This window comes from Pezoporus occidentalis, unplaced genomic scaffold (genome assembly GCF_034315485.1).
Source record: "Pezoporus occidentalis ecotype Australia unplaced genomic scaffold, CSIRO_AGI_Poc_V1 ctg255, whole genome shotgun sequence".
Classification (NCBI taxonomy): domain Eukaryota; kingdom Metazoa; phylum Chordata; class Aves; order Psittaciformes; family Psittacidae; genus Pezoporus; species Pezoporus occidentalis.
The window spans coordinates 394,702-416,711 of NW_026914448.1; positions in this window are offsets into that span (position 1 = coordinate 394,702).

Sequence of the window (22,010 nt, forward strand, 5' to 3'; positions counted from 1 at the left end):
TAGTGACAGGACAAGGGGTAAACAGGGGAAGTTTAGATTGGATATAAGGGAGGAGCTCTTTACTGTAAGGGTGGTGAGGCACTGGAATGGGTTGCCCAGGGAAGCTGTGGCTGTCCCATCCCTGGCAGTGTTCAAGGCCAGGTTGGACAAAGCCTTGGGTGACATGGTTCAGGGGGTTGGAACTGGATGATCTTAAGGTCCTTTCCAACCCTAACTATTCTATGATTCTCTATATATTAAATTGAACAAATAACACAAGAGTTTTAAGACACAGAAAACAGGGAAACAGATTATTCAATGCAATCCCCCTCCCGAAGCTGCTCTGTGTCCATCTCTGCCCCAAAACCAGCCAGTTCTCAGCAATAAGCTAGGCTGAGGGACAGTTTTCCCACTGAGGATGGAACACCCTCTGAGCTGTTCTTCTACAAGTGGCTTTTCCTCAGGGCATGCAAATAACAACCAGTGAAACATCTCAGAAGCTTTATAGGGGATTTAGATGTGAGACTTAGAGATGCACTGCAGTCTACCAGCATCAAGGCTTTAGATAAGCAAAGATGCATGATCTATATGCAGCTAGTGGCAATGGACAGGGTCCAAGGGGTGGGGGCAGGCATCATCCCAGCATCTCATTAATGTTGAGCCCTTTGGAAACCATCATCATGAGGAAGACTACCCCAAAATGAATGCATATCCAGCTGTGCCTTGCAGTTATCTACTGCTGCATCGCAAAGCAGCTGGAAGGACCCATAAGAAAAGCAATTGCAGTATTTCTTGCTGTCAGCTGCAAACACTTTGCATGGGGACACCATGTGAGCACAACTGCATCCTTCCAGAAGTGCATCAGCTGCTGATGCACCAGATCCAGCCTGAAGCCCAGAAACTGGGGATCAAGGGGCTTGATGAAGCCGCAGGGATGACCACAGCCTGTCCTTGCTCTGTAATTACAGTGTAGCTGCTTTGGAAACCAAAAACAATGAGCACAGTTCCCGGATCTTGATGGTCCACTGTCACCAGCAATTAGCTGTGAAATCTTCCAGCAAAGCAGGTCACCTTCACAATGATATTAAATAGCATTTAGGTCATTAAAAAAAGCAGGTTTGGGATCCATCCTTCTCCACCTGTCCAGACTTGGACATGAAGTCCTTTTTACTCAATATATACCTGCGTAAATCTGACTTACCAAACTCTCATCACCCAAACATACATCATAGATGAGACCATTGTGATCCTTGATGCTCAGCATCCTCCACTCTACCTTAGTGATGCTCGCACGATATGGCTTCACTTAAATGTCCAGAACAACCCAGTCTGGAAACAAAATGAACCTCCAAAGCTCCAGGTTTTGTTGCATCCCATCATCAGACCCTGACCTCATGGGTACCAGAGGGGTTTGCCTCACGCTGAAACATCCTGGACCTTCAGGGTGATATTTCCCTTGCATGGAAAAGCTGCAGAGGGACAGATCCTCCCCATGAAGAACAAAACAACCCAGCAAACCAACCAAAGAATTAGGGGCTGTCATGCGGATCATACATTATGTTTGTGTTCAGATAAACATGGAATTTGGCTCCCTGCCGAGGCCAGTGAAAGCTTTTATCTCCCAGGAAACACCAGGGACCAGGTGAACTTTAAAAAAGGAAGGAAAAAGCATCCTTTCCCACCTCCTCCTGCCATCTCCCTCCTCCAAGAGGAGCGTGTTGCTGTTTCTTTCTCTGTAACAAGTTCAGTGCTTAAAAAATGCCATTTTTCTCCCCCCACCTTTTTTTCCCCTCTCCTCTCCCCCTTCTCCATCCCCTCCCCAGTTCCTCATGCTAATTTATGGAAATCAAACGGCGCCTGTTCCCAGCCAGAGATAATAAAGAAGAGGTATTAAAAGAGGGAGGAAGCACAGCAAAGGGGGGGCTGTAAATACTAATTGTTCTATAAGGAGAAGGTGGTTTATTTTCTTGTTAAAGGGAAGGTTATGTTTAATTAAATCTGCTTGTTCTCTGTTTTTAAATGAGCTCTGAGCATCCATTGTTGGGGAGGGGAAGGATGCCTCAATGTGTCCTCTTTCCTGCAGTAACACAGAAGAAGGGGGGAAAGGCTTGTTGCAATCACATTGATGCATGGCTGAGCACCCATATGTCAAAGGGGTCAAATTTGATGAAGACATGGTTTTTGCTGGGAAACTCAAGCATTGTACCTACTTTAAGCACTGTATTTCCCAAACATACTGCTTTTGGACCGCTCATCGGGATGCAAATGCGTCCAAGGACCTCTCAGAAAGGAGCACAGAGCCAAATCCAGGAACTGGAGGAAAAGCTCCTTTTGCCAACAAATCTGGAGTGTTGCAGCCCATGAAAAGCTGGAGATGCTCTGTAGAGCCCCATTTACACATCTCAGTTGCTGCATCCCCGCTCAGCCCAGCATCACCACCGCAGATGATGGTCCCTCCCCTCTCATTCTCCTGGAGTCCAGATTTTGGAGGGGTTTTTCTACCTTTTACTCTCTTCCAGGTAATTAAATAGACACTGCTTGGTGCTGCGAGGCGAGGTGCTCCCGCCTGCTCTGATAACATCTCGGATCATTCAATTCTCAGTGCTCCAATAATCCAGATCTAATTTGCCGGGAGCCCAGCACTGAGTCTTTCGGCACTTCATTAGGGCGCGTGAGCAGCATTTCATTACTGCAACCCCCGCCATTATCCCCAGCAAATTTCCCTTTGGAAAAATCCAAAGTAAAAGCCAAATCTGCAATCCCCAGGAATTTGGTTGACTTCACAAATTGATTTTGCTGTTGCACAGAGAGCAAAGTTTCCACTACCCAGACCTGGATTTATTCTTCGTGCTCCCCAAGTTCAGGCTCATTTTAGCTTTTCTTGATGGATCCAAAAAATTAACATGCTTTCATCAGGGTGATTTTTACTTCTTGAAGCTTTACATGCTCAGCCAGACCCAGCAATTATTTCTGGAAATCAGTATTCCCATGGATCAAGGGACCCCATTCATAATCCATGTGCAGCATTCTCCTCCCAGTCTGGTTGAACCAGGCTCTGTTACGCACAGAAAAACACCATTACAAGCATTTTCCTTCAAGAAAAGCTCACTTTTAGAGGTATTTTTTGGGGTGGAAAAGCAGGTAGTTATATGGATGGGGGGAAAATCTTAAGGGAGGAGCTGCCCAGATCAGGGAGCATTGGGTTGAATAGAAAGTAAAATTAATCCTATGTACAAATTGATCATTATGAGGGTCTGGGGAGAAGACCAGGGTGGGTTATTCTGTGTATAATCCAATTGCAGGGTATCCCCCCAGATAGATGCAGCTGATTTAAAGGCTCATGAGGGTATTGAATAAGATGAGCCCCCACTCCAGGCTCTTACAGCATCTCCTCTCCGCAGGCAAAGGGACAGACAAGGCAAGGAGAAAGGAAGATGTAACGATATGAAGGATGGGGGGGAGCGAGCACGAGCGCAGGCTGGAGTTATTTATAGGATGTGGGTTTGTGCGGGAGGAGAGAATGATGCCAAAAAGAGATGGTAAAAATAATCCTGGAGACAGGTGCTGCTGCCGTGGGGAGAATCTGCTGCCAGTGACAGCTTGGGGGAAGTGCAAGGTAAGAAGAGAAGGGGGACAAAATTATATATATATATATGTGTATAAAGACATTTGCATTTCTCTGCATCATCCCTCATCCACACACAGAGAAAACCCATCTTTCACCAAAGCATCACTCCACTGAATAGGAGGCTGGACTTTATGGACTTCTTGTTATGAAATTGGGGTGGCCTCAATGCCTCTGGCTTCGGTTTTGAGGAGCCCCAAAGCAAAAGGACCCTGTGGAGGATTAGGCACTGCTGATTGACACCCAAGGGAAGGGTAGAGACGATAACACCCTGGATTTGACCATGATTCCCTGCACACCTTGCCCCATGGGTGGAAACCCCGAGTCCTGAAACCCCATTTCTGCAGCTACACTTCTGCTCAAAACTGTATTATTAATAAAAGAACTTTATTAACTTCGCTTGCAGAGCTCTTCCCCTCTCTATGGGGGCAGATAAAAAAGGAAAAAATCTTATTCTTATTGATGGCAAAAGATTCACTTTGCCATCAGCAGCCCTCCTTGAAGTATTTTCACCGCAGGTTTGACGTGAGCAAGGGACCACCCCAGACCTGTGTCTGTCCTTCCCCATCTTCACATTGCACGGATGCAGCTGGCACCAAAGCAGCTCTTGCTTTTATATATACATATATGTATAAATATATATATGAATAAAAATAGGAAAAGGCAGCAGAAGCACAGGGGGGGGATTAATCACACCGCACGAGGAGCGGGGAGGCGGCACGCACTCCAGCTCCGAAGAGCCACAATCGGATAATCAAGGCGAGCGCTGGCAGCAAAGTGGCATCTTGACGTCTTGTTATTCCTTTCATGACCTCCTCCCCTCCCTCCTCTTCCCTTTTTTTATCCTGCGTGAATCCATCTCCTCGCCCTCTTTTCGGAGCAGCTTTCATCAACTTGTCACCCGGTGACAACAAGCTGGGCTGCGAGTGTGACGTGAGAAAAAAAACCACCCCCGTGAGTAAGAAGAGGAAAATAAAATATTAATAATCTAAACCCACCCAAAGCTTGATGCTTCGTGCCAATAACGTGGAACTTGGGAATATATTCCCACATTGGCAGTGGTTTTGGCTGGAGGAGATGACGGCGGCTGCTCGCACCCAAGTGCGCAAGAGGAGAGATGAGCAAGAAAATGGGATGAGCATTGCTGCAAGCGCGCAAGGCACAAGGGGCTCAGCTTGTGCTGAGAATTAAAAGCCAAGCCAGGCTCTAGCATGTGCTGGGATGGAAAGGATTTTATTTGCAATATAGAAGAAAACCTCAAGTTGCTTTTAGTTTCCTTTCCCTGTTCGCTGCTGGCCTGGGAAATGCTGGAGGCTGAGGCCAGGAGGGATCTCCGCTGTGCTGGCTGCACGGTCCCACGCCTCGGCTGACAAGGGGAGGACAAATGAGAACGTTTAGGCAGTAATTAGGCAGTAATGACCTACTTGGAGGTCTCCACCGTGCAGGAAATAACCTGAGCCGGGAGCCGGGCGAAGCAAGCTTGAGTGTACTCAGCAATTTATCAGGTTATTGCCAGCTCATGGGAACCAGCAACTGAGTCATTAACCCCATTATGGACTCCTGCTTCTCACAGACACCCTCCTTGCAATAAAAAACCTTTCTTTAAAAGCCCAAGCCCCCAGTTTCTCCATACTGGGAACGGCTGGGCTCTTTTAGCCTCTCATAGCAAAGCAAAGAGGCATCCCCACGGGTGCTAGACAAGGCACAGCAGCCTTTACAAAGCCAGCGTGCAAGGAAAAGGGTGTTTAGCCCCAAATTTCCAGCCCTTAGAGGTTTTTCTTCATGCTACACTCCAAATACAGCCCTTTGAAATACTTAAGCATCTTCCCATCACTATATATAGATGTTTTTACTTAGACTAAAGGAATTGATCGTACTTTGGAGGGGAAAAACCCATATCTCTGTCCAAGTTTCATATTCATATACTGCCAAGCTCATGCAGTTTTAATATGGGTTTTGGCACGCCGGCTAAGGTGGAGTAAAACCGCATGCTCTCTTCTCCTCAGGTCCTTCTCTGCCAGGTATGGAGCTCACCGTGCTCCAACAGACCCCAAACCAAATTGGAGATGCTCAACGGGGCCCTGGATGCTAGTAAGGGTGTTGGATGGGATCCCATCTTCCTGCGATGGAGCTGGAAATAACATGAGCCATCTTGTGTGAGGTCTCTAGTAATCCTGGGGTGGTTCTTTTTTGGCAGGGAAGACTGCAAAGACAAACCCCCACACTGCGACAGAAGGAAGCGCTTCCAAGCCTGGCACCAGCAGCGCTTCATTTCTGCTTTGAATCCAAGCACAAGATTTTGCTTCCTTCCAGCTGACTTGTTCCTCACAAAGATGCCAGCAGGACACAGGCAGTTTACAAGCAGTAAGGAGAGCAGAACATTTATACATTGACTCTTTGGCCATCCTGGCATGCTACTGAAAGAGAAACCCAAGGCAAGCTTCACCTTCACCACCCAAGGTGCCTATTAGATAATCACATCTAGGCCATGACCTTCATGCTTTTAATAGTAAACTGAGAAAAAACAAGATGTATGAGAAAGAACTCAAAGAAAAAGGACATTAACCCAAGGTAACAGCACCCTAAAGGCACTTATTTCTCTCTGCTGATCCTTAAAGAAAGGTGCACAGCCTGTTCTGGTACCGATATCTTCACCCCAGGTACTAAACCCTCCTCCGGCAGCATCCCCCCTCCTAAAGCTTCAGGGATCAGGTCCTCACCTGGATTTAATGGCATGTGGCCATCAGAGATGCTCACAGCGCAGAGCATCCTTAATTACCACTACTCCCCATTTACTCTCCAGGGCAGTATCATCTTTGAAGCATCACCGCGATGCCTCATCGCAGCACTAACACACTGTGACTTACACGACATCTTCTCCGTGCTCCACGTCTGCGTATTAACGCAACTGATCCAGTCCTCAACCTGTCACGATGCCTTAAAATCAACAGTGGGACGACTCTGGGATGCACAAGGCAGCCTGCAAAGGGTGTGAATAATTCATGCTCAAGATGCAGAGAGCGATGCGACATCGCCAGCGCGTGTAGCAGGGATCCCATGGGGTCCGGCAGCAGTGTTGGAGCAGAGCATGGATGAAAAGCACTTGGCAAACAGACTATTTGCCAAAGAAGAAAGGAAGGAAAAGGTTAAAGAATGACAAATAAATCATAGAATGGTTTGGGATGGAAAGGACCTTAAGATCACCTAGGTCCAACCCCTGCCATGGGCAGGAACACCTCACCCTAGGCCATGTCACCCAGCTTGGCCTTGAACACTGCTAGGGATGGAGCATTTACCACTTTTGGGCAACCTGTGCCAGTGCCTCACCACCCTCACAGCAAACAGCTTTTTCCTTAGCAGGTTTTGGCTTGGGGAAGCATTCGCAATGGTTCCCAGAGGCGCATCCTCATGTTGGAATGCAGTGCTCTGGGATGAGCTTTCCCTCCCCACGCAAGGAAATAGCTGTTATTGTAGGATGCATTAGGTGCAGCATGGGGTAGTTTGCACAAAACAAGCAACTCCAACAAGCCACAAATGAGGGATGCTGCAGAGAGGAGAGACCCAGCACACAATGGGACAAATCCCCAGGCAGCACAAGCACCATACAGAGTGACTATTCTCCAAAAGCACACTTCACCCCCAATATTTCCTCCCACAAAACCATTTAACAGCCTTGAACGGGGCTTCACCTCATGCTGCTTGCACTCAAAAGCCTCCCACCTTAATGTTATTTTCCCTGTTTCTTGAGCAAATGCAAACAGGAAGGTTGCATATACATAAAATGTCCTTAATGATCTCAGTGCAGGTGGAGATGGGGTCTGCCTCCCATCCCACGAGCATCCCAGGGGGTACTTGGGCCCTCCTGAAGCTTCTGACCCTGTTACTGGGTTTGTCCATAAATTATAGAGGATTATTTCCCCCCTTCTTTCCTTTCCAGGTGCTAAATAGGAGGCTGAGCAAGAGAAGGAGACAAGCAAGGTCACCCAGGAGCCTTTCCAATGGTTGAACACTAAATCAACACTCTTGAGCTCAGACGCATGAAGCTTTTTTGGGATGCTGGGACCTTGGGGGCAAAACACAAGCTGGTAGATCATCATGTTACCGAGCTGCACCTTCCTCAGTGCCTGCAACATCGTAAAGAAGGTGGTTTCTGCTCTCTGAGCACCAGCAAACCTCTTTCTGCTGGAAAAGAGGAAAGGAAAAAGGATTCTCTGGGCAAAATCATGGCAGAGGAGGCAAGGGCATGGCTACCTCCTTGCCATGAGCAGAGATGTCCCCAAATTGGGAATAAATAACAGGGCTGGATGTGCAACCAGGAGGCAGCAGCTCCCCGCAGCCTTGCCAGGGGGTTCTTTGCTGACACTGCCATAAGGGAGACCAAAAGGCCATGAGCAAGCCACATCACAGCTTTTGACATCATGAAGACCCCCTTGGCACCTGAAACATCCTGAGAAAAAGGAAAGGGGTAGCTCCTGAGCTAACAGGTAAACCCAGACTTGCATTAAAAGACCATGATGGGCAATGAATTTGCATCAGTTAGAGGCACGCCAGCTAACCAGCCGTGTTCCTGCTCATTCCCCATTTCAATTTCCTCCCATCACCAGCTTTGCTTTCCAAAGCAAATAATTTGTAACTACAAAACTGCTCCATTTTGACAATTTCAGAACATAAAACCCAATTGCAATCACCCTGAAACGTCTTCAAAGCAGCGCTGCTGCCAGTCAATCACCCTTCCCGACCTCCACAATGGCACTCTGCAGAGAAAAAGTTCATCCACAACCACTGACAACGTTTAAGCTGCTTTTCTGTATCCCAAAAACATCTTTTATGGAAGCCGAGCCACTCATCAGTGTGTATTTGAGGTGTTTCTTTTATATCATGGGATCACTTAACTCTGTTGCCAAAGCTCCTCATCACCAAAAAGGCTAAAAATTACCCCAAAACCCCTGTGGTTTTTCCTCCTGATTATGTGCCACGGCACCTCAGCTCTCACTGATGGAGGGCAGCAATGGAAAACATGGGTCCCTGGAGCAGCAGGCACACAGGTGTAGACCAGGCTGCAAGCCGAGCAAGTCACAACCTATTTAATCTTGGGTATTTTTTGTGTAAAAAACCCCATGTTCAGTTAAAATTTGTGCAGAATTGGGAACCTTCCACACTTGTAATTACTTACTTTAATGTGCTGTTTGACAGCTCTCATGATTACTGGAGTTCTAAGCCTCCCAGCATCTCATCATTGCACAAGTGGCTCAGGCTTCGGGAAGAAAAACACCCATTTCTCCCCCTTGTGATTGCAAAGAAAATGTTGGGAATTCAACCCAAAACGTACCCCAGCTGGAAGATAAACAGGGAGACCCTCCACGTGCCACGATTCCTCCTTGTTATCTCTAAGCCCAGCTAATTCCCACCAAGCTGTTAAACCATTTACTGCATGAAACGCCACGTCCAAAGGGACTGTTTAGTTCTTTTCCCTCTAACCAGATTAGGCAAAGCAGCTCTTCAGCACACCAGTAATCCCATCCAGCATTCACCATGGCCAGCACCTCCTGGGCAAGCTGGTGACCCACAGCTGAGAGCCCATTCTGGGTTTGGCAGGGGATATTTAAGGTTAAGAAGACACGTATGTATCCCCAGTGCTGAGCATCAAAGCCAAGAGGAGCTTCGCAATATATTCAATGGGGCACCCAAGCTCCCTTCCCGAGCCACCCCAGACCTCAATTCCTCCATCCAGATGGATAGAAAACCAAGCCTTGGTGTCCACCACTTGGGTTCAACCCTTCCAAAACCTTTAGTTCCTTATATGCAGAGCGCCAGGAAAACCCCATCAGGGGGCCAGCAAGGTGGAGCAGTAAGGAATATAGAATCATGGAATGGTTTGGATTGGAAGGCACCCTAAAGCTCATCCAGCTCCAACCCCCATGCTATGGGCAGGGACATCTTCCACTAGAGCAGGTTGCTCCAAGCTATCCCAAAGTAATACAGCCCCAGCTGTACAGGACCAGCAACAGCTTCTTCTATTGTAATCCTCATTCCCCTTCCCCAGGAGCACACAGACCTTCAAACAAAGACCTTTTCATGTGTAAAAAGTCTCCTTTGCCTTGCCTGCAGTTCTCCTCCTGATAATGAAAATGTATTTATATGGGTAGATTTTAATATAATGAAATGACATTTCCTTTTCCCCCCTTAAAAGCCTGGTTCTTGCATTTATTTCCTGCCATCACCTGGTAACACATGAAACAAGCAATTCAACCAGGGAACCGAGGACATTAGTATAAAACACTTATCCTACAGGTAGGGGGATGAAAGCAGACAATAATAGAGGATTGCAAGTTAGATGGTACAAGCAAGGGAATGCCAATAGAAGTGCTGGCGGTCAGGGATGAGATGAGAAAGCCTGTCTATAAATTAACTCCATCTGTATCTATATATACACCTGTGCTGATCTAGCAGCAAACAAAGTACAAGGTTTTCTGCTGAAATGAAAGAGAAAGGAAGAAGAGAAAGGCACAAAGGGTATAAATGGGCAGTGAGGGAGGAAAATGGGATAGAAACAGGTCCCAGCATCTCCCAGACCCAGGGGGGAGTGCAAGGATGGGAAATAAAGTGAGAAAACAGCTTTATAATCAAAAGCAGATTTGGCAGGTGGAGAAGATGGGAGATGCTTTGGGCACAAATAGGCTGTGCCTATTTTCCCTGCACAACCTAAATATGGGGTCTGCAGCACCCCTGTGGACACAAATATCCAGCTGAGGAGCTGGGAAGCTGAGGCATTGGAAAGGCATCCCCCTGTTCATCCCTTCTTGTGCTTGGAAGAAGGAAAATTGCACCACAAAGCTAAACTGTAACCCAGCAGAGTGGGAGGTCGATGAAGGACGCAGAGACAATACCATAAAAGGATGGTTATTCTTACAGAAAACCAGGGTTTTCTCTCAAATTATTGCCCCATATCCAGCCTGTGGAGTTCAGATGTTTGTGAGCTCTCCTAACTCACGCCCCATTCAATACACCAACTTTACAGCTATTTTAAGGGGAAAAAACAGCCCGATTTCCCTCAAGTCTTAAATGAGCCCATTGTGCCATAACCCCTCCATTAGCCAGCTTACATATCCCTCAGAATTATCCCATTAATTACTCTTTCCTCCCCACTATTTCATTGCTTTCCATCTCCCTTCACACCCATTAGCAGAACAAATTCAGCTTTTAGCCCTGACTCTAAATGACATGACCGGCTCCAGTCCATCTATCTATTCCCTGGGATGTTTTCCATTTAGGAGGAACCTAAGTTTGCAGGAAATGCAGCATTTTCCCCCTTTACAGCCCAATTCAAGCCTTTACTGCCAAAACCTAAAGGTTGCATGGAACCTTTCTTTCCTTACCCTGGGATGAGCTTCAGGACACATTCAGCTTTGCTCCACTAAACCTCACCCAGCACTGATGTTTCACCCATGTTCAAAGTGATGGAAATGGGGCAAAAAGGGCTGATTTAAAGTTTTTTACCCAAATCTAGGGGTTTTTTGCACACACTGCAAGAGGGAGCTGGTGCAATGCAGCACGATGGTGCATGGGAGGCTGCATGCAGGAGATAGATGAAGGGGTGCACAGCCCTGGGATGTGATGTATCCTCATAGAGCAGGCACCGAGCAGCATTCCCCACCTCCCAAATAAATGCCCTAATTACAGAGCTCACTAATTAAACTGCTTCTTGGACCAGAGGAAGGACAAAGTAGAGTGGAGGTGAAAAACCAGGACACTGATGTTGTGGGGGGGACCCCATAAAGCAGGTCTGGACGTCAAACATGCCCGCAGGGATGTGTCCCCTATCCTATGTACTCAGCTGAAGTGTTCCAGAAGCTTGGAAAAGATCCAGGCCAGGCTGGGATATATGGAGCAGCTCAAGCAGACGATGCAAATGCCTTCTTGGTAGGACACGCAACCGGTGCTGAACCCATCACAGCGAGGAAAGCCCTCGAGAGAAGGTCAAACCACCACCTTTCTGAAGCCCACGTTCTCCAAAATCCTACAAAGCACAAGCCTGTATGTGCCAAAAGACTTCATAAAATAACCTCCTTAAAAACCATCATTTCACAAAAAGCCAGGATTTAGGAGAGATACCTTTGGTGCAAGTGAAGGGCTGCAGGACAATCCTAGCTTTCCTTCTCCAAAATGAGCATCTTGGTTCTTCCATGCACAAGCCCACAACCAGGGCAAAGCAATGTGGTGAGGATTACGCTTGGCAGAACTACTTTTTCCCTAGTTTGGGGGTAAAAAAGACTGAGAGGACGAGCAGCAAGAGACCACACAACCTCTCCATCCCAGGAACCATCGAGATACCATCTACTCCTGATGAGCCACAGCTGATGTCCCACCTGGGGCAAATAAGGCCCTGCCTCCCACTGATATTTGGCTGTAAAAATAAAGGGGAAAGTGAAAAAATAAGGGGAAAATACAAAAATTACAGGGAAGCTACAAAAAGCTGCTGCTTCTCACAACCTTACAAATGCCCCTTGAGGATTTCCAGCTCCTTCTGAGGTCAAACCCAGCATCTAAATCCAGCCTAGGCTAAACGTAGCTCCTTGCCCTCCTCTTCTTGCCTTTTCTCCTGCTGCAAAACTCTTCACCCTTATTGCACTGTAAACCAATGAAGTTTAAAAGGTTAGGAAGGTGGGAGCAGCATGGCATGACTCGGTGTACGTGTTTGAGGTGCCCATTGCAACTCTAAGGGGGTCAAACCTCAGTACGATAAAGGGGAGCAGGGAAAAGAAAGAGTTTTCTTGCAATAAATGGGTTTTCTCCTTGGGTTTCAAACCTCTTGCAAAGCAAAACACACCATATTGCAATGTCTTGCTGAAATAAAGACAAGGTTTGTCACAGAACCCCGGCCATCCTCAGCACTCCCAACACTCTATTAATAAGAGAGTTTCCTTTTCATTTCCCCAGGCTGACTCTGACTCGTGTCACTGCCTCGGTGACCCCGATGCAAATAGGAAAGGGATGCTCTTGTAGTGCAATGGAGAGAAACAAATAGGTCAAGCTGTAAAACAAGGACCAGCTGTCACCCGGGCACAGGGACTTGCTCCCATGGTCCTTGCTTCATCCCACAGCAGCTTCAAATGGGATGGATCCAGGCAAAATTTAGGCATTGACTCCTTGCTAATCACTGCAGTGGTGTTGGCATCCCCACAGAGGTACTTAAGTGCTTTGCTGGCTGGGTTTGAGGGGCATTTTGCTGCATTTATGTGTCTTTTGGGAATCCATAGGTTTTGTGGGTTTTTTCCTTGTCTGTGTAATGGGAACATTACAGATGGGATACATATAGGGACAATTTAGAGCAAGACATTAAGCTGAAAAGTCTGTCAAGTAAATGAATCTAGAGCAGGGGAATGAAGGAAGGGAGGAGCCCAGAGCAAGGCAAGGGAGATAAAACAGGCTGGATGCAGGCTGAGATACCCGCCAGCTACTAAATACGCCCCCAAAAAGAGCTTATTTCATTTCATCACAGCATCCCATCCATTGGAATTTGCAATGTTCCATCTTGGACCATAGAATCCCAGAGTGGTTTGGGTTGAAGGGACCTTAAAGCTCATCCAGTTTCAACTCCTGCAGCTTGCTCCAAGCCCCTGTGTCCAACCTGGCCTTGAACACTGCCAGGGATGGGGCAGCCACAGCTTCTCTGGGCACCCTGTGCCAGCACCTCAGCACCCTCACAGGGAAGGATTTTTATAGATATTATATAGATACATTAGTCTACAGGGATATTATAGACTTAGAGAGAGGAAAAAAAATGACCTTTCCCATTCCTTAGACCTTTCCTTTTGCTCCTGTTCCATGTTCCTGGTTACAAATGTACTCAGGAGGAAGGTTATTTCTTTGCAGAGGACTGGCCAACTTGTGAGCACAATGGAGAACCTCAATAGCCCATCTTTGAACCCACGAAGGGTTAATCCAGATAAGAAAGGAAGAGGAGAACATATCCAATAAAGCTGTTACATCCCATCCCTATCCAGCCTGGAGAAACCACTGTTGGATAAATAGAGGAAAATTGCAAGAAGGTGCACAACAACCCCGAGTGATTTCCGAGTGATTATGGAGGATGACAGTTATTACAGGCAAGAACAAGGAAGGTCAAACGACCTGATCCTGGTGCAAAGCAGCCTTGCTGCTGAGCTTAGTGCTCTGCAGCTCCTTCCATGGGGAATGGGGAATTTGAACCTTTGAAAACATCCCTTCGGTGAAGAGGAATTCCCTAAACCAGTGTTGGTGAGGGGAAAAGCCAGCCTGGGTGATGCAAGGGGGAAAATTGCCTGAATTAGGGGTGTTTTGGGGCTTGCAGCACTGGAAATGTACGACCATGGAGCAATGCTCTGCTACAGCCTTCTCTGTGTGACCCTGGGCATGTCCCTTTGCCTCCACTCAGGCCCTGCCTCCAACACTTCCACAAAACCCATCATTTATCTTAAAATCCCTTTTCCTGCAGAACAACCCAGCAAAGGTGCCAGTTTTAAACCTTTCCATGGACAAATACCTGGAAAACCCACCATATCCAAGCCTGTGGAGCAAGGTGCTGGGAGGACATGGGGATGGGATAGGGATGAGCAGGGAAACAAGGGAAACCAAGTGAGGTATGAAATATGGGAGCACCAACCTCCCTCCCTGCTCCTGTCGATGACACGTTATCCAACTCTCCCATGAGGGACATGAGTTTTTATGGCGGAGCACACTTGTCTCCCTATTACAGGAATAATTTAATTAACTTGGAGCAATGTAATTAATTTTAATTGTTCATGATAATTCATTGTTTAATATGATATTAATAATTATATAAAAATTCCTAATGCCCAGGAACTGGCCTGTAATGTGCTAATTAAACTCTCATATAGGAAGCACTTAATTTAAAGCATTGGGAAATTGTTTCTGGTCTCCAGAGCCTGAATCAGCAACCCAAGAAGATGAAGGGAAGCAAGAAGGGAGGTAGGGCTGTGCCTACCAGCCCCTGAACCCCAAATCCACCTGCAGCCATTGCATTGAGTGGTGATGCACCTGAATATTCCTTTTTCCTGGGATGTTTGGCTTCTTGTAATGATCTGTGTGGGGTTGAAATGATGTGTGGGGTTCATCCCCCTTTTCCAGCAGTCCATGCACCCCAAGAGCAATGCTCTGTTGAACTTTGCAGGGTGGAAAATGCTCATTTCCGTGTCCTCTGCTGTTCTCATAACTATCTCAAGTACTTGAATATACAATTTCCATCAAGGAATTACATGCTGCTGGCAGCCTGTTAAACCAGGCAAAGGACCCCCCGTGGAACTGTTTGCTTTCTTGGATTGGTATCATCTTCAGCGAAGGATTTGTCCTCTAATTGCACCATCTGTGTGTTGGGAAGATGCGATTGCATCCCTTGGTTTGCTCGTTTTTTTCACCCCCTCTATTTCCTGACTTGATTGCAAATCCCAGTGTCCCCCCCAGGTCCCAGTGTCCCCCAGAACTTGGATACGCAGACCTACCAGCCAAAGACTTCCATCTCCCTTTTGGTGTAGGTCAGTGGGAATTACATAATGAGCACCAAAGCAGCACCCAATGGGGTGTGAGACCCTGCTGCACCAACTGTCCCCCCTGCCCTCATGCACATCCCTGGGTCATGATCCCCCCTTGTCACAACAGGACAGACCCACAGTCCCATAGAGATGCTTCCAGGGCCAAAAAGGGGCCAGAAGCAGCAAATTTGTGGCAAGGATGCCTGGTGCTGGCTGGACACAGGTTTGCTCACAACATACCCAGCACATGATGAAGATGGAGGAGTTGGGGGGCTTTGGAGCACCCGGAAGAGTCAGTGCTCCTAAAAGCATCACCTAAATCCTCACTGGAGGTGACAAAAAGCATCTCCATCCTCCCTCACCCATAGCAGCAAAACTGTGTTTCCGTGAATGATGTGGTTGTGACCACATCAAAAACCTGTTCTTTTTTACCTGTTAAGGGCTTGATTTCCAAATATCCCTTGCCAAAAGAGCCCCATGAGGGGGGAAAAGACCCTCACATCTCTTGCTCTACCAGTGAAGCTTCAGCTCAAAGCCCTAGCTAAAAATACCTCTGCCTGCTTTGATGAGGCAGGAGACAGCGGCTCCCCGTGCCTTCAGCAGCCATCATTAGCAGCTCACATCTGCCTGGCTGGCAGCAAACGGCTCCTTTTCCATGCAGAGGTGCTAAAAGAGAGGAAAATCTATTAAAAGAAAGAAACCTGCGCCATTTGCTTTATTTGCCAGCCCCGGAGCAATGGGAGATGTGCTGCAAAGCAACAGTTTGCTGCTTTCCCACCTCCCTTGCAGGTGGGTTTTACACTCTTTGGGGAGGAAAAAGAGAGTGTGGGAAAAGAGAGAGCTACCTCCATGCAAAACAGCAGGGATGGAGCTAAGTAAGGGGGGGAAACCTCTTAAACCAAGTGGGATGGTGGAAAAGCAAGACCTTTGTGTTTCTGCCAGCTGGAAGAGGCTCATTGACATCACCCAAGTCTCCATCTGTGCTTGCACAGGGAATAAAGATTAGATTTGATGGACTAGACCTGAAGCATCTCCCCAAGCAATCCCCCATCCCAGGCTGTGAGCTAGGTATTTATCACAAGGACAGCTTTGGCAGGGCAGATCCTCATGGGCAGTTGACCCGAGAGGACCAGCTGCCTGCAGAAGGCAGTTGTCCCCCTAAACCATGACAGCACCTCCCCATCCCACCGGCACATCGCGGGCACGAGGCAATTAGTGCCAAAAGCAGAAGTAGTCTCGCTGTAATTAGCGTCATTTACCTAAAACACTCGACCTTGAGGAGGTTTTACATCGATCTCAGCTCAGGCGTTGGAGGATTTGACAGCAGCAAATTCTCCCACGTGCATGGAGAACCCCCCCCCACCCCGATCTTGCTGCCCACCCCACAGAACCATATTGAGCTACACTTGGGTCTCCAAATCAATGAAGGGGGTTTGGTTTTCCTTGGGAAACAGGAGGAAAGCGGGAGCAGACTGCTGCTGGCCAGGCACCAGCTTCGCAAAGGGGACTCGAGCTTTAATTACTCCTTTCTCTTAACCTCATTGCACCTTGAGGTATTTCAGCATCCCTGGTGCTGGCAGTGGGGATTGATCGATCGCCTCTCCTTTGGCATCCTGACGGCCTGATGAATGTAAAACTAACCAGTTGCTTCCAACCCTGGGGAATTAATCACTTAAATGTGGGAATTACTCAATAAGCCGTTCAAACCCCCAATAAACCAAGCCATTAAAAATTAATCACTTGACATCCCTGCCATGTAAACATAGCTAATAAGACTAAGGTAGGGAGCAGAAAGGGGGGAAATGGTCCTACATCACCTCTGGTTCCTCATTCTTGCCCTAAAATCCTCAAGAAGGCCATTAAGGGACCGAGCTCTTCCAGCCACATGAGCAGACTCAAGCGAGCCAAGGACTGGCAGCTCAATGCCTCTGAACAAGTTTCATTTCCCCCAGGAGAAAGGCAGGGGGTTTTATTTTAAATCCCTTTCCTCCCATAATACATCTGACACTAATCAGGGTTCCAGCCCCATGGGAATCAATGATTAATGATGTTAAATATAGCAGGAGATTGCGAGGGTAAAATTAGGCGCCATGCATAAAACATCACAGCTCCTTGTTAGATAGTCAAATTAGACTAATGGTTTGATGTTCACGCGGGCTCTGGCCCTGTAATTATGAATGGACCAGCTAACCTCCTCCCCAGCTGCACACAGCTTGGATGCTGGTGCTGAGAAATAGCCTGGGCTTGAGCATTAATGAGAACACAGCCATCATAATTAGTGCACAAGGATGGGGCTGGTGGTGGACCTGGATGTCCTGAAGGTCAAGGGTATGGTAGGGACAACCTCATCTCACTGGCAGGCTGCTTTGCATCCCTGAGGGTCTTGTACCATGGTGGGGCGGTTGGGGTCAGCATCATTGGGGGTTTGTCATGGGGTCAGCATCACTATGGGTTGGCTTTGCCCAGCAGCATGGACTTAGATCCAACATTCCCAAGCTTGGGGTGAGGACTTGCTGCAGCACATGGCCCTGTACCCCAGCAGGGTGGTTGGGATCAGCATTGTTAAATCCCATGGGATTGTTACGGGTTGGCTTTGCCCAGCAGTGTGGCCATCACTCCAACATCCCGTGTTAGCTTTGCCAGAGCTGTTTGCTCAGCATAGTTTGCTCTCTGCCTTCCAGTTTTACACCATCATCTTCCACCCTCCTCATCCCTAATTAGCTCCAAGCAAAGTTATTAAGGAGCCCAACAGTGGGGAGAAGAGGGGAAATGCAAAGCCATCAACTCATATAACCAGTTCCTCCAAGCCCAGAGCAGAGAACACAGATCTGGCTGCAATTAATCTCATTCTCAAAGGAAAAGAGAGATGTGGAGCTTTTGAGTGGCTTGAAAGGGTTGTCAAAAATGGGGGTAAGGGAGGGATAAGCCTTTGGGAGAGTTTAAGCTGGGACAGCCACCAGCCTTAAAGCTGGTTTCGAGGGAGATCAGAGCGACAGGGAAATAAAGACGGGAGGAAACCAGCCTGGAGGAAACTAATTCAATAACATCTTATTCCATGGCCCTTTTGCTTAAGAAGTAAGACAAAAAATAGCCTAAAAAGACCAAAAAGGCTGCTTGTCACCACCACCATGATGTTGCATCCTTTGGAAAGCCCAAGGAAGGGGCCAGGCACGGAATGGGAGCATTTTCGACTCAAAGGGCCACATCCTGCCCGACATTTCTGTGCTAGGATGCAATCACAGCATCCTCCAGGAGAGGTATTTTGGGGCAGGAGAGCTTTTCTCAGCAAGCCAAAAGGGGTGAGAATGGATTCCACAACCTGGAGCAGGGCTTGGAGCTGGCATCTACTGACTGATACATCCAAAACCATTATAAACCAGTTAGCCAATGGATGCATTCACCCTCCCTGGGCTGCAGTGAGCATCAAGACCCCCCAGGAAACAGCTTATTTGGGGGGAAAAAGAGGAAAATTCTCTCTCCCAGCACCAGCAGCAGCTGGTGGGAGAGAAAAAGCCCCCCAAAGTTGCAGATGGCTATTTTGTGCTGCTGCGGAGATTGTCAATTGTTTGGAGAAGAGGAGATTATAGCCTGTCAGGCAACCTGAAACGGAGCCAGGCAGGATCTTTGCAGTCTTAAACCCCCCAAAACGAGTCAGCAGATTAAAAACAAGCAGTTGCCAAAACAAAACCACACTTTTTTCCCCTCCCCTGGCTGCAGAGAAAGGGGAGATGCAGCCCCAGACCCATGCTGGGGGATGAAGGCCAGCCTGGGTGAGCTTCTTCCTATTGCATCAGCACCTTTGTTTGCCCCTCTGGTTTTAATTAGAGAGGGCTGGAAGGAGGCAAAGCCACGATGCTCAACCCTGGGTTCAAGCTCCCATTAACCTCTGTCCCGATCATGGGTAAATAGGCAGCAGAAGGTGCAGGGGATACAACCCAAGCATGCTTCACCCCTGGACATGGGCAAAGCATCACCATTAGCAGAGAGCAAAGGACCTGGCAGCTCTCAAATGAGGGCTTTTCCTCCCCCTGAGCAGGATTTAACCTTCCCAGGCTTCAAATCCCTGCTGAGGAGGTGCCAGCCCTGCTGCATCCCAACTCCGCCTGGGCACATCCTGACCCCCTGCTCTCCTGGGGATTGCTTTTTTGACCCCCCACAGCCTTTTAAATCCTCTTTTACCCCCAAATTCCCACCATCCAGCATGACCTGGTGTTGCCAGCAGCTTTTTGCACCGGTGAAAGTGTTCAGCACCAGCAATGGATCAAAATGGCTTTGTCAAGGGAAAGGACGTGTCCACTTGACAGATTGGGGTTTGTCAGAGGCAGGTTTTTGGCTAACAGCCTGAGGGTTGTCATTTCTGACACGGACTTCAAAAAAGCTCTGACACAAAGAGCGTTTAAGCCTTGTTTCTGCGAGAGGCTCCTGAGAGAGCACTTCTTTGCAGGCTGCAATCCTATTAGGACGGGTTTCATCCCTGAGCCAGGGATGAGCCCACAGTGAGCAACTCAGAACCCCCAAATCCACACCCAAGGGGGTTTCCCTCATCATGCAAAGCATTTTCATCCCCATCCCACCCATCCCATCTTCCCTGATCTTTGCTCAAACCCCCAAAGCTCTGCACCCCCTTGCAGCAGCACCAGGATACGAAGCCAAGGCACCGCTGCTGGAATGTGATGGCATTCCCTGGGGACACCTGTGTCCAACCCAGCAATGAATTCTTAATAAGAGTCCAATAATGGATTGGAGATTGCAGCTTTAGGTACTTCCCTGCATGGCTGGGGTCAACCACATTAGGAAAATGTACTTAGGCTAATAAATCCCAGAGTTATCTTTTCCTTCCTCATTGGGATTCCAGGAATTCACCGAGCCTCCTTAGTTGGTGAAGCCACAGGTCCCTGTTGCCAGCCAGGAGAGACTTGGCTTGGGTGGATTTAAGCCCTCAAATCCTGTGGTTGGTGTTGCAAGCTCAGCAAAGAGGGAGCCCAGTTCTCCAGTTTTACTGGTTCTGTTTTGGACCATCCGTGAGTCGGGTTAAAGCACAGAAGCTGGTCCTGCACAGGATGCAACCAGCACTGTTGTACGTCACCAAGCATCCTTCCACCTCTTTGGAGGAGACTGCCAGGACCCTGAGTCCCATCCAAGCAATAGAGGAACTGAAGACAACACTTGGCTTCACCCTCCCCGTTGCCTCCTTTCCCCTTTTGCCTGTAGCAAAGCTCCCCAAAGGCAGCAGCCACTTCCCAGCTCGCCCAACTTCTTCTCTTGGCACCCTTTGTTGGCAGAGCCCTATCCCCAGGAATAGCAATGCATGCGGAGGTCCAGCTCTAGCAAACAATGATGCCTGATTAAGGCAGCTGCCTAACATCCTATCCGCTGGGAAGGGGAAACTCTTCCCAGCAGCTCCAGCTCCCGTTGAAACAAGACGTGAAGCATCTCAGGTCCACCTTTCCCTTCCCTGCATCCCAGGAAGGTGCTTGCATGGCAAGTGAATCCTCCAAAAGTAGGACAGCTTCACTCAGCATCCCCGTGGCGCTGCTCAAAGAAAACCAGGATGAGGCCATATGAGTTGCATATGCTTTGGCTATTGCACCACTCTCCCACTCCCTCTTTGTATGGAAGGAACTGAAGCAAGTGCTTCATAGAGACATCATGAATCAGCCTTTCATCCAGCGTACGTTGCATTATTTTTAGCCAGGGACACTATTGTATTGTGCTTGTGCACAGGAATCAGACCATGAAATTGGCTGGATGCAGACTAGTTGTGTTTGTCAGCATGAACGGGCAAACAAGCAGCTGAGCTGTGCCAGGGTGAAATGTTAAAAGCATTTAAGTGCCATTTAATGGCACCTGATATTAGGAAACTGGGCGTTGAATAAAAAGCCCTTGTTGTTAAACAGCATCCTCAGCATCCAGCCCTGCTAGACCTGATCAGGAGTGAGTGTTGCCCCAAAATTAATCTGCCAACCCTAATTCAGAGCCTGGCAGGGCACCTATAGCATCTCTGCACTGAATAGGAAAGGCAGCATTGCCCTCGTAGCAAAATACGGGCAGCTACAAGTGCTCAGGCCCTAGCTCAGCACACATGGGCATTGCAAGCAAGGAGGGGAACAGAAAAACTGCTCTTTTAGGGTAATATAAGCCCCTGGGGCTGGGTCACCCTCACTAGGGCTGCAGTGGCTCCAACAATTACAAGTCACTCAATCCCAAGGATGCTGTGAGAGGCATCCCGCAGCCCTGCAAGGGATAAGGCACAGCGACATTTCCCGGATGAGCATCCAAGATGGTCACGGTGGCTTTGGAACCTTTATTTATTGGCTAAAAAGGGAAGAAACTGGGGGCACTCTCCCCCCATCCCCATGGTTTTGGAGGAAGAGGAATCAGAAACTGAAATCCTACTTGGAGGGCATCGAGCCAGGAGGAAAAACAAACCCATCCAAGCTATCTGAAGAGGGCAATCACGGCTCTTCTCGCAGCCCAAATTGTTAGTTTAGCAAATTACTTTTGAACAGCCCGTGTTTTGACATTTCTCAAGTGTTTTGCTTCCCTTCTGCCCAACTCAAGGTGACTGTTTCCAAGCCAAGAGCAAAATAAGAGCTTTGGAGCTTGGCTTTCCCTTGCTTTGAGAAACAGCCAGTGGAGGCATCAGGAATTATGCTAATAGGGATAACCCCATCACCTCCCTCATATCCATCCCTTCCTTGGAGCCACTTATGGGGCTGCAAAACCCATCTTACATGGAGCAGGAAAACCAGAGGAGGATGTGCAGGATGGGAACTCATTTCTCCCTCTGCTTTATACCCATCACTGCACTTTATTAAGCTAAGACTGAAGCTGCAGCAGCTGGGGAAGGGTTAGTATTGGTGGTCAGGTGTCTCTAA